This window comes from Macaca thibetana, chromosome 12, assembly GCF_024542745.1.
Source record: "Macaca thibetana thibetana isolate TM-01 chromosome 12, ASM2454274v1, whole genome shotgun sequence".
NCBI classification, from domain to species: Eukaryota; Metazoa; Chordata; class Mammalia; order Primates; family Cercopithecidae; genus Macaca; species Macaca thibetana.
Genome location: NC_065589.1, coordinates 119,005,556 through 119,026,039, shown reverse-complemented (window position 1 = coordinate 119,026,039; position 20,484 = coordinate 119,005,556). Strand labels below are relative to the sequence as shown.

Here is a 20,484-nt window from a genome sequence, read left to right as displayed (position 1 = left end):
ACCTATAGGACACCTTTATTATTACTTTTTTAACTTTGTATTATGAAAATTGTGAAACATTGGGCTGGGCGCGATGGCTCATGCCTGTAATCCCAGCACTTTGGGAGGCCGAGGCAGGTGGATTGCCTGAGGCCAGGAGTTCGAGACCAGCCTGGCCAACATGGCGAAACCCTGTCTCTGCTAAAAATACAAAAATTAGCTGGGCGTGGTGGCAGGCACTTGTAATCCCAGCTACTTTGGGAGGCTGAGACAGGAAAATCACTTGAACCCAGGAGGCAGAGGTTGCAGTGAGCCGAGATCGTGTCATTGCACTCCAGCCTGGGCTACAGAGTGAGACTCTGTCTCAAAAAACAAAAACCAAAAAAACCAAAAATTAGCCAAGTGGTGGAGGGCGCCTGTAATCCTGGCTCCTTGGGAGGCTGATGCAGGAGAATTGCTTGAACCCGGGAGGCAGAGGTTGCAGTGAGCTGAGATAGCACCACTGCACTCCAGCTTGGGCAAAAACAAAAAGAAAATTGTGAAACATACACAGAAGTAGAGAGAATGTTATAAGGAATCCATGCACCCAGCATTTAACTTCAGGGATTCCCAGTAACTTGCTGTTCTTAGAATGCCTGGTACTGATGCGATACCCCTTATTCCCGGAGGTGGAAACCACCGCGGAGCAGAGAGTTGTTCTTGGGTGTGGATTCCTTCTCCGCTTTGCAGAGAAAACCTAGACAGAAGACCATCTTCCATTCCTTCCTGGCAGGCAGCTTCTGAGGGGATTTAAATGTGTGTGTTTAAAACTTAAAATGTTAAAAATTGTTTTGATTGTGGCTTTCTTAAATTTCAAATTTATGTGTATCTGCTATGGAAATTGCATAATGCACACATGTATGAAGCACACGGTGAACATCCTGCTCCCCGGCATACAAACACATTGCTCACAACCACGGCATGTAAGTGTTTAAGGAAATGTAGTCATACTATTCTGCACACTGTTCTGCAGCTTGCTGTTTTTAAAAACTTCATAACACAGACATCTTTCCGTGTTAAATACATGTAGATATAAATTATTCTTTCCTGTAGCTGCACTGTGTTCTGTGGTATTGAAGTATAGTACTTTAAGTTTTTTCATTATCATTAATTTTTTTTTTTTTTTTTTTTTTTTTTTTTTTTACTTTTAAGTGATTTAAGAGTTCCCATGTACATTTCACCCAGCTTCCCTTAGTGTGAGCTTCTTACAGTGCCATGGTACATTTATCGAAACTAAGAAATACAAGGGACTTGGTACAACACTATTAATCAAACTACAGGTTTTATTTGGATTTCATCAGTGTTTCCACTAATGTCCTTTTTCTTTTCTTGGATCCAATCCAGGATACCATATTTCATTAGCCATTATGATGATATTGATGATGATGATGATAATTATTAATGTACTAAAATATAATTTATATATCATGAATTATAAAATTCTCCATTTTATAGTATACAATTAAGTGGGTTTTTTTGTATTTTCCGAGTTGCATACGAGTTGTATACTCATCACCACTGTCTAATTTTTGAAGATTTTCATTGTATTGAAAAGGAACTCTGTACCTATCAGCAGTCACTCCCCATCCTCTGTCCAAAGCTTCTGGCAAATGACTAATCAACTTTCTGTCTTTGGATTTGTTTTTCTATCTCTATTCCAGATATTTCATAAACTAGAATCATGCAATATGTGGTCTTTTGTATCTGACTTCTTCCATTTATATCGTAATGTTTTCAAGGTTTACCCATGTTGTAGCATGAATTCAGTACTTAATTTCTTTTTATTGCCAAATAATATTCCATTATGTAGGTATATCACATTTTGTTTACCTATTCATCCATTGTTGGATATTATGTTTTCACTTTTTGACTATTATGAATAATACTGCTTTGAACATTCATGTTTTTGTGTGGATGTAGATTTTTAAATCTCTTGGCTATATACCTAGGAGGGGAATGTATAAGACGTGGTAATTTTATGTTAAACATTTTGGGAAACTGCTAGATTGTTTTCCAGAGTGGCTACGTTATTTTATAATCCCACCAATAATGTATGAGGGTTTCAGTTTCTCCATGTCCTTGCCAAAAGTTGTTATGGTCTGTATTGCTGTAGCCATGTTGGGTTTCTAAAGATTGAGCATTCTGCTGGGTTTGTCATGAGCCATGTTGTTTGCACATCTCATGAGGTGTGGTCCACACCTTCTTTCCTTCCATCACAGTGCCATGGCTCTAAAACCTTTCTGTGTGATTTCAGACAAGGGATGGCTTTCAGGTACTCTGTGCCGTTAACCGGGGTCTACTGATACGTGCAGTTCAGTGGATTGATTGTTCATAAAATATTCTTAAGGTACCCAGACCAGGTTGAAAGCTTCAGTTTGCAAGGTCATTCTTACGAAACGTTCTGAGCAGAACCATGAGAGAATCTGGCTAGCTCTGAAATTCTTCGTGATTTGGAGTCTGAGGCACTTGGGAATATATCACCTTACCTGTCACTTTCACCCGATTGGCAGCAAGAGTGTATTAGTCCATTTTCTTTTGTTTATAACAGAATACCTGAAACTGGATAAGTTATTTTAAAAAGAAATGTTTTTTCTTACAGTCGTGAGGGGCAAGAAGTCCAGAGTCAAAGGGCCACCTCTGGTGAGAGCCTTCTAGCTGGTGGGCATTCTCTGCAGAGTCCTGAGGTGGTGCAGGGTATCACATGGTGAGGGGGCTGTGAGTGCTTTAGCTCAGGTTTCTCTTCCTCTTCTTATAAAGCCATTAGTTCCACTCCCATGATAACCCATTAATCCATTCATTCATTTGTGAAGACAGAGCCCTCATGATGCAGTCACTTCTTTAAAAGCCTCGCCTTTCAATATTGTAGCATTGTAGATTAAACTGATAACATGTGAAATTTGGGGGCACATTCAAACCACAGCAGAGACGCTTCCTAGGATGCCTGGAGGATTTCTTTTTTTCTGTTGCTTTCCCATTTTCAATCTGCGTGATGCTGCTTTCATTTTAGATTAGTGGGTTCTGTGAGGGACAGGCCAGTGATTGGGCTATAGGAAGAACATTACAACTCCTTGTTAGTATTTATTTTTCACCTTATTCTTTGAAGTTATTCTGTTTTGCATATGCTTTATAACTAAATTTACATAACAATAGATTGTATGATTTATAAGTAAATACACATAATAGGTATTCTTTTTTTTTCCTTTTTGAGATGGAGTCTCACTCTGTCACCCAGGCTGGAGTGCAATGGCGCGATCTTGGCTCACTGCAAACTCCACCTCCCAGGTTCAAGCAATTCTCTGCCTCAGCCTCCCAAGTAGCTGGGATTACAGGTGCCCACCACAACGCCCAGCTAATTTTGTATTTTTAGTAGAGACGGGGTTTCACCATCTTGTCCAGGCTGGTCTTGAACTCCTGACTTTGTGATCCACCCGCCTCTGCTTCCCAAATGCTGGGATTACAGGCGTGAACCACTGCTCCCAGCCTACACATAATAGGTATTTTTTTTTCCAAGATGAAGTATTGCTCCATTGCCCAGGCTGGAGTGCAGTGGCGCGATCTCAGCTCACTGCAACCTCCGTCTCTAGGGTTCTACAATAGACTAAAAAGTTAGCAGAGCTTATGGTTGATTCTGTTCTTCTTTCCGCCCTCCATTGTTAATAGTTCTTTTATTTATTTATTTATTTAGAGACAGATCTCACTCTGTCGCCTAGGCTGGAGTGCAGTGGCGCGATCTTGGCTCACTGCAACCTCTGCCTCCCAGGTTCAAGCAATTCCCCTGCTTCAGCCTCCTGGGTAGCTGGGATTATAGGCGCCTGCCACCACGCCCAGCTAATTTTTGTTTTTTCAGTAGAGATAGGGTTTCACCATGTTGGCCAGGCTGGTCTCGAACTCCTGACCTAGTGATCCATCTGTCTCAGCCTCCCAAAGTGCTGTGATTACAGGTGTGAGCCACTGAGCCTGGCCACATAATAGGTATTCTATGTAATCAAAAAGTTTAGAGGCCACTGCTTTAAGCTATCTACTGAGTGAAGAAAGGCACAAACAAAACTTATCCTCTGAACTGATAACCAGGTAAGAGTAAGTTCTGTCACGTGCTCTTGAGAAAGGCAGCGGTAGAAACCTAGGGCAGGGCCAGCAACAGGAATTGGCAACACTCACAGTGAGCAGAACTGCAGAACGGGGAGAATGAAGAACAGAATTCAAGCCACAGAGCTTGCAGAGTCTCAGAGACCACTAGTTTTAGTTTTGTAGACCGTTGCCTCCAATGATGCAAGTGTTAATAACACACCTAGAGTCATTTGGTAGCAGAACTAAGATGCAGGTCTTGTGACCCAGTACAGGACAACTTACGTGGTACCACTGTTTTCATGGTGCTTTAGTTGTATTAGTTTCTCTTTATTTGTATTTTGGTATCACTTTTTAGCAGCAAGAAGTATGGGAGGGGAGTTGCATGTCATAAGTTTTCATTCATGTTCAACTTAATTTAGAACCCAACAGAAAGACATTTTCCCAGGTGAGCATTGAGGCCTGTCAGTGGGATTCGTTCATTTTTTCAACATATATGATTCTAGACAATAGCAGTGATAATCAGGTGAATATTTCTGTCTTCAAGGAGCTTATGTTTTACTTGGGGGAAGGAGCCAATAAGCATGTTAACCGTGAATTTTATGACATTTGAACAAAGACTTGAAGGAGATGCTGGAACAAGCCAGGTAGGTAGCTTGGGGAAGAGCATTCCAGGCATACAGAGCACCGGTGCAGAGAGCGGAAGGGGTCTGGCACATCTGATGAACAGCCAGGAGGCCAGTGAAGGGAGCGGGCAGGGCCACTAGATAAGCTCAGAGAGGTAATGAGAGGTCAGATCATGAGGGCTTGTAGGCCATAGTAAGACTGGCTCTTACCCAAGCTGGGGAGCCATTGGATGGTGTTGAAGAGAGGAGTGAAACGATATGACTTGCCTTTCAAAAGGACATTCTGTGGCTGGGCGTGGTGGCTCACACCTGTAATCCCAGCCCTTTGGGAGGCTGAGGCGGCGGATCACTTGAGGCTAGGAGTATGAGACCAGCCTGGCCAACATGGCGAAACCCTATCTTTATACAAAAAATACAGAAATAAGCCAGGCTTGGTGGCGTGTGCCTGTAATCCCAGCTACTCGAAAGCCTGAGGCCGAGAATTTGCTTGAACCTGGGCGGCAGAGGTGGCAGTGAGCTGAGATCGTGCCACTGCACCGCAGCCTGTCTTAAAAAAAAAAAAAAAAAGCGGCGGGTAGGGGGCAGGTGCGGTGGCTCATGCCTGTAATTTCAGCACTTTGGGAGGCCGAGGTGGGTGGATCATGAGGTCAGGAGTTTGAGACCAGCCTGACCAACATGGTGAAACCCCATCTCTACTAAAAACACAAAAAAATTAGCTGGGCGTGGTGGTGCGTGCCTGTAATCCCAGCTACTCAGGAGGCTGAGACAGGATAATCATTTGAACCCAGGAAGCGGAGGTTGCACTGAGCCAAGATCACACCACTGTACTCCAGTCTGTGTGACAGAGCGAGACTCTGTCTCAAAAAAAAAAAAAAAGACATTTTGCTTGTCTGTTGAGAATAGACCTTGAGCGGGCTGGGATTGAAAGCAAGGATACAAGTAGGACAGAGTGATAATGTCTTGATGGCAGTCATTGTATTTGGGTTTGTTAATTGGAATACATAGTTCATGATATTTACATTCTTTTCTGTTTGTCTTATTCAGCTTCCCTCCATCCTCCTCCTCAAAATTTGCTATCATTATAGTTGATGCTGATGATAGAAGAATAAAAACCTGTCTTCTGGAAGGTTGCAGTCTGGACTCTTGGCATTAAAGAAATAGATGGTTTTAAAATCAGAGGTCACAAATGAGTCTGACTGCTGGAAGAACAGTATAATAGGTGGCTGGAAACAGCTTCTGTCTCAGACTAGTGGATATTGGTGGGAGGCCAGTGGAGTTGATGAGGCGTGAAGCGAGTCCTGAAAGAGGCACAAGAGCAGACAGCAGAGAGAACGCACAGTGCTGCAAACGGGAGCATGCGAGAGCACAGCACATCCAGGACAACTGCAGGGGATTCGTGGGCCACAGAGAGACCTGCTGAGGTTTGTGTGCAGCGTGAGCTCTCCAGGGTGTTCTCGGCTCCATTAGGACTCTGGGTCTGCACAGACCATGCTGCTTTCCCCCCACAACTCTCAGCTCCTGACCCAGGGCCTTGTTTTCTTCCACAACAGCTAGTATTTCTGGATAGAGAAATAAGAAATACTTGTTTTGGGCCGGTATGATAAGTTCTGTGCATAATTCAGTCACTAGAGACATCATAGGAGAATGATTTTAAGCCTAGTAACAGATTTTGCTTTTTTTTAAAAGTGGCTTTATTGAGGTATAATTTATATAGCATAAAATTTATCTGTTAAATGTACAGTTTAATTATTTTTAGTAAAATTACAGAGTTGTACAACCATCTTCACGTTTCTCTATCAGCCCAAAAAGATCCCTCATGCCATTTGCAGTCAACCCTCACTTCTACCCCCAGCTCTAGGCAATGATATATCTATTTTCTGTTTCTACTGATTTGTCCTTTCTGGCATTTCCTATAAATGGGAACATACAATATGTCGTCTTTTAGTCTAATTCCTTTTTTTAAGACAAGGTCAGGCAGGTATGCAGTGGTGCCATCTCAGCGCACTGCAGCCATGAACTCCTGGGCCCACGCTGTCCTCCCACCTCAACCTCCTGAGTAGCTGGGACCACAGGCAAGTGCCACCCCTCCTGGCTTTTTTTTTTTTTTTTTTTTTTTTTTTTAATACTTTTTGTAGAGGCGGGGTCTTCCTATGTTTCCCAGGCTGGTCTCAAACTCCTGGGCTCAAGCGATCCTCCTGCCTTGGCCTTCCAAAGCGTTGAGATTACAGGTGTGAGCCACTACAACCAGCCTATCTGATTTATTATACTTTACATCATGTTTTCATGCTTCATCTATGTCATAGCATGTGCCAGTAGTTTGTTACTCTTTACTGTTGTGTTATTTATTTTTAATTTATTTTTTGAGACAGGATCTTGCTTTGTCGCCCAGGCCAGAGTGCAGTAGGTGATCATGGCTCACTGCAGCCTCGACCTCCTAGGCTCAGCTGGTCCTCCCACCTCAGCCTCCAGTATAGCTGGGACTACAGGCACATGCCACCACACACATCTAATTTTTTTTTTTTAAAAGAGATGGCATCTCACCATGTTGCCCAGGCTAATCTTGAACTGCTGGGCTTAAGCAGTTCTCCCACCGTGGCCTCCTAAAGTTCTGAAATTGCAGGTGTGAGTCACTGTCTGTAGCCTGTTGAGTGTTATTTAACTATATGGATCTACCACATTTTGTTTATCCATTCATAATTTGATGGACATTTGGCTTATTTCTGCCTTTTGCTATTATGAATAATATGGCAGTATTTCATAATTATGCATTAATTAATAATTAATGATGAATAATTAAAGATACAAATCTTTATGTGACCATACATTTTTATGTTTTACTTTTTTTTTTTTTTTTTTGAGACAGAGGCTTGCTCTGTCACCAGGCTGGAGTGCAGTGACACGATCTCAGCTCACTGCAGCCTCTGCCTCCCAGGTTCAAGCAATTCCCCTGCCTCAGCCTCCCTGGTAGCTGGGACTACAGGCACACGTCACCACGCCCGGCTAATTTTTTGTATGTTAGTAAAGACAGGGTTTCACCATGTTGGCCAGGATTGTCTCTATCTCCTGACCTCCTACTCTGCCCACCTCAGCCTCCCAAAGTGGTGGGATTACAGGCATGCGCCACCATGCCTGGCCCATTTTTCTTCTTAAAAAATGCAATACCTTGCTATTTTATTTTTTTAAAATTTTATTTATTTTAAAGTTTTATTTTAGGTTGCGGGGTACATGTGAAGGTTTGTTACAGAGGTGAACTCATGTCACAGGGGTTTGTTGTACAGATTATTTCATCACCCAGGTATTAAGCCCAGTACCTAAAAGTTACCTTTTCTGGTCCTCTCCCTCCTCCCACCCTCCACCCTCAAGTAAGCCTTAATGTCTGTTATTCCCTTCTTTGTGTTCATGTGTTCTCATCATTTAGCTCCCACTTATAAGTGAGAACATGCAATATTTGGTTTTCTGTTTCCACATTAGTTTGCTAAGGATAATAGCCTCCAGCTCCATCCATGTTCCCACAAAAGATGTGATCTCATTCATTTTTATGGCTGCATAGTATTCCATGGTGTGTATGTACCACTTTTCTTTATCCAGTCTGTCATTGATGGGCATGTAGGTTGATTCCATGTATTTGCTATTGTGAATAGTGCTGCAGTGAACATATACATGCATGTGTCTTTATGGTAGAATGATTTATATTCCTTTGGGTATATACCCAGTAATGGGATTGCTAGGTCGAATGGTAGTTCTGCTTCTAGTTCTTTGAGGAATCGCCAGACTGCTCTCCACAGTGGTTTAACTAATTTACACTCCCACCAATAGTGGTAAGTGTTCCCTTTTCTCTGCAACCTCACGAGCGTCTGTAACTTTTTGGCTTTTTAATAATAGTCATTCTGACTGTGTAAGATGGTATCTCATTGTGGTTTGGATTTGCGTTTCTCTGATGATCAGTGATGTTGAGCTTTTTTTCATATGCCTGCATGTTGACTGCATGTATGTCTTTTGAAAAGTGTCTGTTCATGTCCTTTGCCTATGTTTTAATGGGGTTGTTTTTTCTCTTGTAAATTTAAGTTTCTTATAGATGCTGGATATTAGACCTTTGTCAGATGCGTGGTTTGCAAATATTTTCTCCCATTCTGTAGGTTGTCTGTTTACTCTGTTGATAATTTCTTTTGCTGTGCAGAGCTCTTAAGTTTAACTAGATCCCATTTGTAAATTTTTGCTTTTGTTGCAATTGCCTTTGGTGTCTTTGTCATGAAAACTTTGCCCGTTCCTGTGTCCAGAATGGTATTGCCTAGGTTGTCTTCCAGGTTTTTTATAGTTTGGGGTTTGACATTTAAGTCTTTAATCCAGCATGACTTGATTTTTATGTATGTTGTAAGGCAGGGGTCCAGCTTTAATCTTCTGCAGATGGCTAGCCGGTTATCTCAGCACCATTTATTGAATAGGAAGTTTTTTTCCCATCGCTTGTTTCTGTCAGTTTGTTGAAGATCAGATGGTCATAGGTGTGCAGCCTATTTCTGGGCTTTCTATTCTGTCCCATTGGTCTATGTGCCTGTTTTTGTAGGAGTAGCATGCTGTTTTGGTTACTGTAGTATAGTTTGAAGTCAGGTAATGTGATGCCTTCAGCCTTGTTCTTTTTGCGTACGATTGCCTTGGCTATTTTGGGCTTTTTTCTGGTTCCATATGAATTTTAAAATATTTTCTTTTAGTTCTTTGAAGAATGTCATTGCTACTTTTGATAGGAATAGCACTGAATCTGTAAATTGCTTTGGGTAGTATGGCCGTTTAATGACATTGATTCTTCCTATCCATGGGCATGGGATATTTTTCCATTTGTTTGTGTCGTCTCTGATTTCTCTGAGCAGCGTTTTGTAATTCTCATTGTAGAGATCTTTTACCTCCCCGGTTCGCTGTATTCCTAGGTGTTTTATTCTTTTTGCGGCAGTTGTGAATGGGAGTTCATTCATTACTTGACTCTCTGCTTGCCAGTTGTTGGTGTATAGGAATGCTAGTGACTTTTGTATATTGATTTGGTATCCAGAAACTTTGCTGAAGTTGTTGATCGCTGAATGAGCGTTTGGCTGAGACTGTGGCGTTTTCTAGATACAGAATCATATTGTCTATAAATAGGGATAGTTTGACTTCCTCTCTTCTTATTTGGATGCCCTTTCTTTCTTTCCCTTGCCTGATTGCTCTAGCTAGACCTTCTAATACTATGTTGAATAGGAGTGGTGAGAGTGAGCATCCTTGTCTTGTGCTGGTTTTCAAGGGGAATGCTTCTAGCTTTTCCCCATTCAGTATGGTGTTGGCTATGGGTTTGTCATAGATGGCTGTTACTTTGAAGTATGTTCCTTCAATACCTAATAACATGAAGGGGTGTTTAATTTTATTGAAAGCCCTTTCTGCATCTGTTAAGATAATGTGGTTTTGTCTTCAGTTCTGTTTATGTGATGAATCAGTTTATTGATTTACATTATGTTGAACCAATCTTGCATCCCAGGGATGAAGCTTATTTGATCATAGTGAATTAGCTTTTTGATGTGCTCCTGGATTCGATTTGCAAGTATTTTGTTGAAGATTTTTGTATTGATGTTCATCAAGGATATTGGCTTGAGATTTCTTTTTTTGTTGTGTCTCTTCCAGGTTTTGGTATTAGGATGGTGCTGGCTTAGTAGAATGAGTTGGGTAGGAGTCCCTCCTCCTCAGGTGTTTGGAATAGTTTCAGTAGGAATGGTATCAGCTGTTCTTTGTACATCTGGTAGAACTGGCTGTGAATTTGGTAGGCTTTTTATTACGAATTCAGTTTTGGAGCTCATTATTTGTCTGCTCAGGGAATCAAATCAGTTTCTTCCTGGTTCCATCTTAGGAGATTGTATGTGTCCAGGAATTAATTAATCTCTTCCAGGCTTTCTAGTTTGTGTGCATGGAGGTGTTCATAGTAGTTTCTGATGGTTTTTATTTTTGTGGGGTCAGTAGTAACATTTTCTTCATCATTTCTAATTGTGTTTATTCGGATCTTCCCTCTTTTCTTCTTTGTTAGTCTAGCTAGCAGCCTATTTATCTTATTAATTTTTTTTTTAAACTCCTGGATTTGTTGATTTTTTAAAATTGTTTTTCATGTCTCGATTTCCTTCATTTCAGCTCTGATTTTGGTTATTTCTTGTCTTCTGCTAGCTTTTGGGTTGATTTGTCCTTGCTTCTCTAATTCTTTCCGTTGTGATGTTAGGTTGTGAATTTGAGATCTTTCTTTTTATGTTGGCATTTAGTCCTATGAATTACTGTCTTAACACTGCCTTAGTGTGTCCCAGAGATTCTGGTATGTTGTATCTTTGTTCTCATTAGTTTCAAAGAATTCTTGATTTCTGCTTTAATTTCTTTATTTACCCTAAAGTCTTTCAAGAGCATGTTGTTTAATTTACATGTAATTGTATGATTTTGAGTGATTTTCTTAGTCTTGACTTCTGTTTTTAATGTGCTGTGGTCTAAGAGTATGTTTGGTATGATTTCAGGTTTTGGTTTTTTTTTTTTTTTTTGCATTTGCAGAGGATTGTTTTATGTTCAATTATGTGGTTGATTTTAGAGTATGTGCCATGTGATGATGTAAAGCTTATATATTCTATTATTTTTGGGTGGAGAGTTCTGTAGAGGTCTATCAGATCCATTGGTCCAGTGTTGAGATCCAGTCTTGAATATCTTTATAAATTTTCTGTCTTGATGATCTAATATTGTCAGAGTGTTGCCATCTCCCAGTATTATTTTGTGGGAGTGTAAATCTCTTTGAAGGTCTCTAAGAACTTTCTTTATGAATCTGGGTGCTCCTGTATTGGGTGCATATATATATTTAGGATACTTAGGTCTTCTTGTTGAATTGAACCCTTCACCATTATGTAATGCCCATCTTTGTTGTTTTTTATCTTTGTTGGTTTAAAGTCTCTTTGTCTGAAATAAGGATTGCAACCCTGGCTGTTTTCTGTTTTCCATTTGCTTGGTACATTTTCCTCCATCCCTTTAGTTTGAGCCTATGGGTGTCATTACATGTGTGATGGGTTTCTTGAAGACAGCATACCATTGGGTCTTGCTTTTTTATCCAGCTTGCCACTCTGTGCCTTTTATGTGGGGGCATTTAGCCCATTTACATTCAAGGTCAGTTTTATATATGTGCATTTGATCCTGTCATTGTGTTTGTAACTGGTTATTATGCTGGCTTGTTTGTGTGACTGCTTTATGGTATCACTAGTCTGTATATTTAACACTGGTCTGTGTTTTTACATTTGTTGGTAGTGATCTTTCCCTTCTATTATATTAATACATTTAGTGCTCTTTTCAGTATCTCTTGTAAGGCAGGTCTGGTTGTAACGAACTCCTTCAACATTTGCTTATCTGAAAAAGGTTCCTATTTCTCCTTTGCTTAAAGAGCTTAGTTTGGCTAGATATGAAATTCTTGGTTGAAGATTTTTTTTTAATTTAAGAATGTTGAATATAGGCCCCCAATCTCTTCTGACTTACATGGTTTCAGCTGAGAAGTCCATTGTTAGCCTGACAGGGTTCCTTTTGTAGGTGACCTGCCATTTGTCTCTAGCTGCTTTTAACATCGTTTCTTACATTTCAACCTTGGAAAATCTGATGATTATGTGTCTTGGGGATGATCTTCATGTGTAGCATCTTGCAGGAGTTCTCTGTATCTCCTGAATTTGACTTTTGGCTTCTCTAGCAGGGTTGGGGAAGTTTTCATGGATGATACTCTGAAATATATTTTGTAAGTTGTTTGCTTTCTTTTCCTCCCTTTCAGGGATGCCAATTTTTCATAGATTTGGCTTCTTTATATAATCCCATACTTCTTGAGGTTTTATTCATTCCTTATTCTTTTTTCTCTAGTTTTGTCTGACTATCTTATTTCGGAGACCCAGTCTTCAAGTTCCAAGATTCTTTCTTCAGCTTGGTTTATTTTGCTGTTAATACTTGTGATTGCATTGTGAAATTCTTGTATTGTGTTATTCAGCTCTGTCAGATCCTTTAGGTTCTTTTTTATACTGGCTATTTTGTCCTTCAGCTCCTGTATCATTTTATTTTGGTTCTTAGTTTCCTTGGATTGGGTTTTGCTGTTCTCCTGAATCTCAATGATCTTGGTTCCTATCCATATTCTGAATTCTATTTTGGCCATTCAGCCAACTCAGCCTGGTTAAGAACTCTTGTTGGAGAACTGGTGTGGTTGTTGGAGGACATATGACACTCAGGCCATTTGAGTTACTGGAGTTCTTGCATTGCTTATCTCTAAGCAAAGTTTTTTTGCTTATCTCTAAGTCTGGGTGTTCCTTTAACTGCAGTGTAGATTGAGTACAGTCAAGTGACTTCTTTGCTGGATGTTTTCACAGGGCTGAGGCTTTGTGTAGGGTCTTTGAAGCTGACTTCTTGTCTTTGGTTTCAGAGGGTGGTATGTTAGCGAGGTATTTTTGGTGTTGAAGCTTTGGGTTATGATCCCGTATGTGGCACATAGGCATACTGAGTCATGGTAGACTCTTGTTTGGTTGTGTGGCTCCCCTGTATTTCCTCACAGTTGCAGCCGTGTTCCCTCTCAATTCTCAAAAAGCGTGGGTTTCTCTCCACCTTGAGTGCTGGCTGTAGATCGCAGCTTGGCACTCCTGAGCTGCCCACTGCAGCTCTGGGACAATCTCGGTGTTTATGTTTTTTTCTAGTTTGGAGGCAGCAGAGGTACGGATCTGTTGTCAGCCCAAAGGCACCTGTAGGTGGCGGTTGGAGACCTTGGTTGGGAGGGCCCACCCACTGAAGAGGAATGGGATCGGGGACCTGCTTAAAAAAGCAGTCTCACCTCTTTTTCATAGAGCAGCTGTGCTATGCTCAGGGTCTGCTTCAGCCCCCAGTTGCCTCGGTCGCTTCAAACCCAAAGATGGAATTGCAGCTCCTTTTGCTCTGAAGCCCAGAAAGCCTGGGTGTCCACGGCTCTTGGGTCTTTGTTCACGCCTGAGCAACTACTCTGCCAAGATTCCACGTAGCTCTGTGTTGGACTGAAGACCCTGGTGGAGTGGGTTCGTGAGGCGGTCTCCTGACCCGAGGGTTGCAAAGAGATCTGTGGAAGAAGCGTGGGTTCCTGGGGTCCCATATTCTCTCACTGCTTCCCTGGATGGGGGAGGTTCCCCTGGCTCCGTTTCACTCCCGAGTGGGCCGTTGTCCTGTCTTGCTTTTCTCCCTTTTCCATGGGTGGAATTGTTTCCTTGATTGGTCCCAGTGCGTGTACCTGGATGTTTAATTGGAGGTGCTATATTTACTCGCCCCTTCGTTCCTCTCTGTGAGAGCTGCGCACACTAGCTGCTTCTCGTCAGCTATCTTGGCCACCCCCCTACACTTTCATTTCTGTATTTCATTTCTAGGTGGATACCTAGGGATGGAATTGCAGTCATATGGTACATGTTTAGTTTTTAAATAAACTGCTGAGTTATTTCCAACATAACTGAGTTTTTTAGCTGTTCCTTGTTTTTACTTTTTCTGGGTATCCCCTGAAAGGTAGTCTCATGGCTAAAGTATAGAGATGTGATAAATCACAGGAAATGTGGTGGGGTGAGATGTGAAAGGGAAAGGGCCTTGAAATCCATCATTGGAAAGTACCTTGAAAGATCATTTCTGTTTCCAAGAGGCATTGCATGTAAAGCATGCCATACTTCTAAGAATCTTTCAGTTTTAAAAGGTGTATTTGAAGCTGTCATTCTATAGAACTATAAATGCAATTAAAGTTTTTTATTTTTTTAAGTAATGAGCAAACTATGATAGAATTTCAATTCTGAGACACTTTTTTTTTTTACCTCTACAGTTTTACCATCTCTGATATCAAGATGAGTCTTTTCATCAGTTGGGTCACTAGTTATTTCTTTGGTGTTCATAAAGTTGGTGGTGTCTTAGATTTGATGAAATGTGGGAGATATTATTGGAATAAAGATTATAGTACCACCTATAAAATATTCTGGCCAGAAATGTTGAATCTGAGTCTAGTCAGATCTCTGGAGCTGACTTCCATCTGCAGGAAATGCACAGATAGAGGGTCAAGTTCAGTGATGCCCGAGGAAACAGACAAAGCTGACTGTGGCTGTCTCCGTAACAGAACTGACCGGATTTCTGCAGCATGAAAATGACACGCAAAGAAATGGGGTAGGAGGGGCCAACTCTAGAGTCAGAGAGCCTTTAGAATAACCTTGAGTTGCCGTATGCCACACCTGCTAAACGTCCTGTATGGATTTTTTTGGATCATAATTCAAGCAAATATCTGCTCCGTACCCACCCCAACCCCGCAATAAAAAAACCAAACAAATAAAATAAAAACAAAAAGTTTTTGGAGACAAACTTGGAGATTTGATTTTGGAGCATCAGCTTCGTGTTCCCCTGTTGATTTCTGACTTGCTCTCATTCTCTCCCCTCGCTGTGCTGATTTTAATTAGGTGCCCAGGCCAGGTGCAGTGGCTCACACCTGTAATCTCAACACTTTGGGAGGCCAAGACGGGTGGATCACTTGAGGTCAGGAGTTCAAGACCAGCCTGGCCAACATAGTGAAACCCTGTCTCTACTAAAAATACAAAAATTAGCTGGGTGTGGTGGCTCACGCCTATAATCCCAGCTACTCGGGAGGCTGAGGCAGGAGAATTGCTTGAGCCTGGGAGGTGGAGGTTGCAGTGAGTCAAGATCCCATCACTACACTCCAGCCTGGGCAACAGAGCAAGGCTCTGTCTCAAAAAAAAAAAAAAAAAAAAAAAAAAAAGAAAGAAAAAATTAGGTGTCCTGCCATCGTTCTGAGAATCCCTTTTGCTGTCATCTTGGTAATTGCCTTCACCTCTCTTTTGAGTAGGCCCCTCTGTTTCTAGGATCCCATGTTTTTCTCTTTTTTTGTTTATTTTCTTGTTTACTGACCCAGATCTTTATGTATGGAGTGGAATTGCAGTCATGTGGTACGTGTGTGTTTAGTAACTCCTTATATGTCTAACAGCTTGTTCATCCTACCCTTATACTTGATTGGTATTTGATCAAGTATATAGAATTCTAATAAGTGATCAGTAAATTCTAAGTAAATAAATGAATGCACCTTCCCCCTTTAAAAAAAAAAACATGCATTGCATGAGTTAGAGAGTATGTTAAGCACAGACTATTGTTATATTTTTCCAGATTTCAGTATTTCAAGAAAGGGTAGTAATATTATACATTGTTTTGTATTTTTTTTAAAGTAATAAAATGTCATCCTGGAGCTAAGATTTTTGTCGGGATTTCACCCTGGCCTGAACTCGGAGAAAAATCAGTGGACGGAGATGACTCCTGACTTCAGGAAGGAGTGCACTCGTTTCCCACAGTGCCTCTGTGGAGACTGGCATGCTGGGAGCTAGAACTAATTAGCCGATTCACAGATATTTTGGTCTCTAAAATTAGTTCCAGTACACTCTGGGAACAGCTTCTGTTACACACTTTTTGTCAGAAGCACCACCAGTGGGCAGATGGTTCTCTGGAAAAAGTAGACACAGAAGAGTGATTTACTTGGGTGTCATTACAAACGTAGTGTTCTTGGTTTGCCCTTTTGTAAGACTAACGGATTAATGTTATTAAACCACATAACCATGGAGTGACCTTGCCTAATTATTTGTTCATCTTTTTGGGGCTTAGTTTCCTTATCTGCAAAGTAGGCATATTTATAGATATGATACTTGCCTCAAAATGTCGTTGTGAGGATTAAATAGAGAATCTCTGCAAGATAGATGTTCACTGCCCCATGATTTCCCGTCCACCCCCACTTTTTTTTTTTTTTACAGTCTCTGGGCAAGTGAGTGGGTGAAAAAGGTTGTGTAAGAATCTGCTCTGCTTTGAGTAGTTTGTGGTCTTTTTGGAGAGTTGCTTAGTATGCATATAAAGGAGATAGAAAAAAGTACTATTCAGATTGGGGTTTAGAGAAATTAGGAGGCTGGAGACCTTGTGGAGGGGGCTAGCTGCAACTGTCTCTTAGAAGGATTGGGACCTGAGCTTTGGAGGAGTCTAGGGAGACTCCAGGAATCTTGGGCCGGAGGAAGACCTGTGAGTTCTGCTGGCGGGCTGGGGGCTGCTGGGAGAGAGAAACAGGTAGATCAGCTTGGAAGCATATTAGGGAAAAATTTGAAAGTCCATATGGGAAACTTGGATCTTTGTTTATTTCCTTAAACCATCACGAATGTCTTGGTGCCTGATCTCATGTTTATGGGATGTGTCTGGATGAGAGAGATTGCAAATTTAGAGGTCTGTGGCTGGATATGACCCGCAGATATGTTTTGTTTGGCCTCCTCAGTGCTTTAGAATTCTTTGGATAAGTTGCCAGGGTTTAAAATCTGGAGATGGGGCCTTACTGTTCTTCAGTCCCACATGTTATCAAGTGACTGGAGCTTTAAGAGGTACCCCAAGTTTCCATGGTCCCTTCACCTCTATCACATGACCGGCCATATTTCTTCTACCTGTGTGTCCGAATTTGCAGCCAGTGGTGTAGAGCAGCACTGTCCAGCACAGTAGCCAGGAGCCTCCTGTGGTGGTTTAAAGTTAGATTAAGTGAAGTTAAATGAAAAGTCCTGTCTCACATTTGCACTAGCTACATTTCGTTTGCTTAGTAACCATATGTGGCTAGTGGCTACTGTACTGGATATCACCGATGTAGAACGTTTCTATCATTGCTGAAAGTTGTATTGGATTGGTCTAGGTCTTCAAACAAAGGTTACTAACTCTGCCTCTCATTGTATTTGAAACCTTGTCTCCTAGCATGACTTGGCATATTGCTGCCTCATGTGTAATAAAAAAAAGTGGTTTGATGGTGTGATGATCCTAAATACCTTTTGAAGGGTAAAATCCTTTATATGGACGATTACTGGTAATAGCCCATAACTTTGCAAGTCCCAATAATCTAATATTAATTACGTATTTTAACAGACATTTACTTTGATGGTTCATACACTATCTCTGGAGGGCATTCCAGAAGAGGAATTTTAAAAATAGACTGCCCAGTGGCATTGTTGTTGGGTTGAGCACCCAGGCATTTCCTAGGTGACTGCTTTGAAGGATGACAAGTTTGGGTAACGGTAACTACTTTTCCCATCTACGCGTGTGTATGCAAAGTCACTGACTATCACACTTTTCTTGAGGGGGTATTTGTGTTGTGCTTTTATTCTTGAATGTGAAAGTAAGTACAGTGTAGAGTGCTAATTTCTCCTTACTTAGTGAGGTTGCAATCTAGAGTCTTTTAAAATAACTAAAAACTGTGTAGAAATCAGCAGGGCATAGTCCTGTGTTTAAAGCAGCACCTAGTGCATTACATTAAGAACAGAGCTAACAGTGTAGTATACAGTGTGTTTTCTTTTTGACCCAGCAAATGTTTTCAGCATTTGTACTAAGGGGATGATAGCACATGTGTGGAAGTGTGTGTCCATCATCATATTGTGTAAAATAATGAAAACCCTGCATGTTAGTAGAACTGGGTGAGTAATGATGATACCTAGGTACAGTATTATAAAGCCACTGAAAATAGGGGTGTAGATCTGTATTTATTGACTTGGGAAGATGTCTGTTGCACGTTGAATGGAAAAATGTGCATGTGAGTGTGCCTAGATGTCACCAAAATAGTAACAGGGGTATTGTTGTGATGGAATTTTAGGCAACCTCATTTTCTTTTCTAGATTTTGTACCTACTTTGTTTGCCCCTTAACTCAGTAAGCCATGCTTTTTTATTATTTTTAAAAGTGCTGCTCTCATAAAGAAGGGAAATAGTACTTACTGGGTGCCTGTGATATTCTGAGCATTTTGTTAAGACTTTGTTAGCCTCATGTGTACTCTTTAAGGTAAACGTGTTATTATTCTGGTTTTACTGATGAGCATTTGAGGCTCGGAGATGGAGCAGCGGCCACTGGGGGGAGAGCTGGACGTCAGCCCCGAAGCGGCGCATGCAAAGCCAGCGTGTTTTTTCCTAGCTAAGGCATTCCCAGAGTCTCAGACGGGTGCAGCGCCGAGGCTGACGTTTGAGGTTATCTGATATTGGCAGAGAAGGTCTTAAGCTAGCTAGAGAGAGAGAAAGAGAGATGAAAAACACTAAAACTGTGGGGTTTTGTGTACATCATTATTATGTTATAGTGAAAATGGCTTTGGTGTACTCAGGAGGCTCAGGCTTGTTTGCAGTTTGGTCATTAACCACACTTTACAACCCTGGGTAAGTCTTTTGGTCTTTATTTTCCTTATTTCCAAAATAAGGATAATATATTCTCCATCTCAGGATTACTGTGAGATTGCTCAGATTCATGCAAAAATACCTTAAAACAATAAAATACAGTATGAGTGTGAGCACTGTTTTTACCTTAGACAATCCAGTCTTCTGAAGCTTAAGAAATGGCCTGTTTTTACCACCTGGTTTGTCCCTTATGGATGTTTTTTGGAGAAAAGGATTGAGTATTCCTTTCTTTGCCAATGAGCAGAACTCATGTATCTGGAAAGAGAACTGTTCCATTTGGGGGCCTTTACAAGTGTTTTGGAAAGGCAGAAACAAGGTCTAAGCCACTTGTTATAAACTTACAGGTCTGGTGGTCAGCATCACTCCCACTGCTCTAATTTTTAAAACTTAAAACTGTGAAGTGTGATAGAATGTGCACAAAACACAAAGACACAGTTTAAGAATGTATTTTAAAGCTAATAGCTGTTTAATTGATCTTCCGGACAAGAAATAGAACATTGCTTAGGACATCGCCACCAGGACTCTCCTAAGTAACCACTCTTCTGACTTTTATGGTAACTGCTTTCTGCCTTTTCTTTTTAGTTTTATTATCTAAATATGCACCTTAAGATTACAGTGTATGCTTTTTTTTTTTTTTTAAATGGAGTCTCACTCTGTTGCACAGGCTAGAGTGCAGTGGTGCGATCTTGGCTCACTGCAATCTCCGCCTTCCGGGTTCAAGCGATTCTCCTGCCTCAGCTTCCCAAGTAGCTGGGATTACAGGTGCCCGCCACTATGCCCAGCTAATTTTTTGTATTTTTAGTAGAAACGGGGTTTCACCGTGTTGGTCAGGCTGGTCTCGTACTCCGACCTCTTGATTCACCCACCTCAGCCTTCCAAAGTGCTGGGATTACAGGTGTGAGCCACCCCGCCTGGCCATGTTTACTTGTTTTTTGAAAATTAATTATTTTTAGAAATGGGGTCTCACTATCTTGCCCATGCTGGACTTGAACTCCTGGGCTCCAGCGATCATCCAGCCTCAGCGTCCCAAGTAGCTGGGACTCTAGACACCATCGTGTCCACTTTATTTGCTTGTTTTTGAACTTCATACAAATGTGGGTATGTTTGTTTCTGGCCTTTTGATTCATTCTTACAAGATTTTGTATTGCTGAGTGTAGCTATGATTCATTTATTTTCAATGTTTGTTGCATCTCTTAGTATGAAACCCACAACTTCAACATTCCACAGTGGATGGACTTATGAATTTCTAGTTTTTGGCTACTGTAGTACTATTGCTCTGAGCATTCTTGTGCATTTCACCTGTTATATGTGTGCCTGTGTTTCTGTTGGGCATATTCCTAGCAGCAGTATTGCTGCATATCCTCACATTTGTTAGCTAACGCCAAGATGTTTTCTTCAGTGTTGATTATGCCAATTTACATTCCTGCCAGCATGTAGGAGGGTGTCTGTGGTCCCACATCCTTGTTAACACTCAGTCTTGTGGGTCTTTTTCATTTTAGCCATTGTGAGTGTGCAGTAGTGTCTCCTTTAATTTGCATTTCCTTGATGACTAATGGA

General features: G+C 41.1%; 1 protein-coding gene across 6 annotated transcripts in view; it reads left to right on the top strand.

Annotated features, from left to right (window-relative positions):
* The window catches only part of CLASP1 (cytoplasmic linker associated protein 1), a 310,910-nt gene that overhangs the window by 91,254 nt on the left and 199,172 nt on the right, over positions 1–20,484 (top strand). The gene's annotated exons all lie outside the window — the stretch shown is intronic.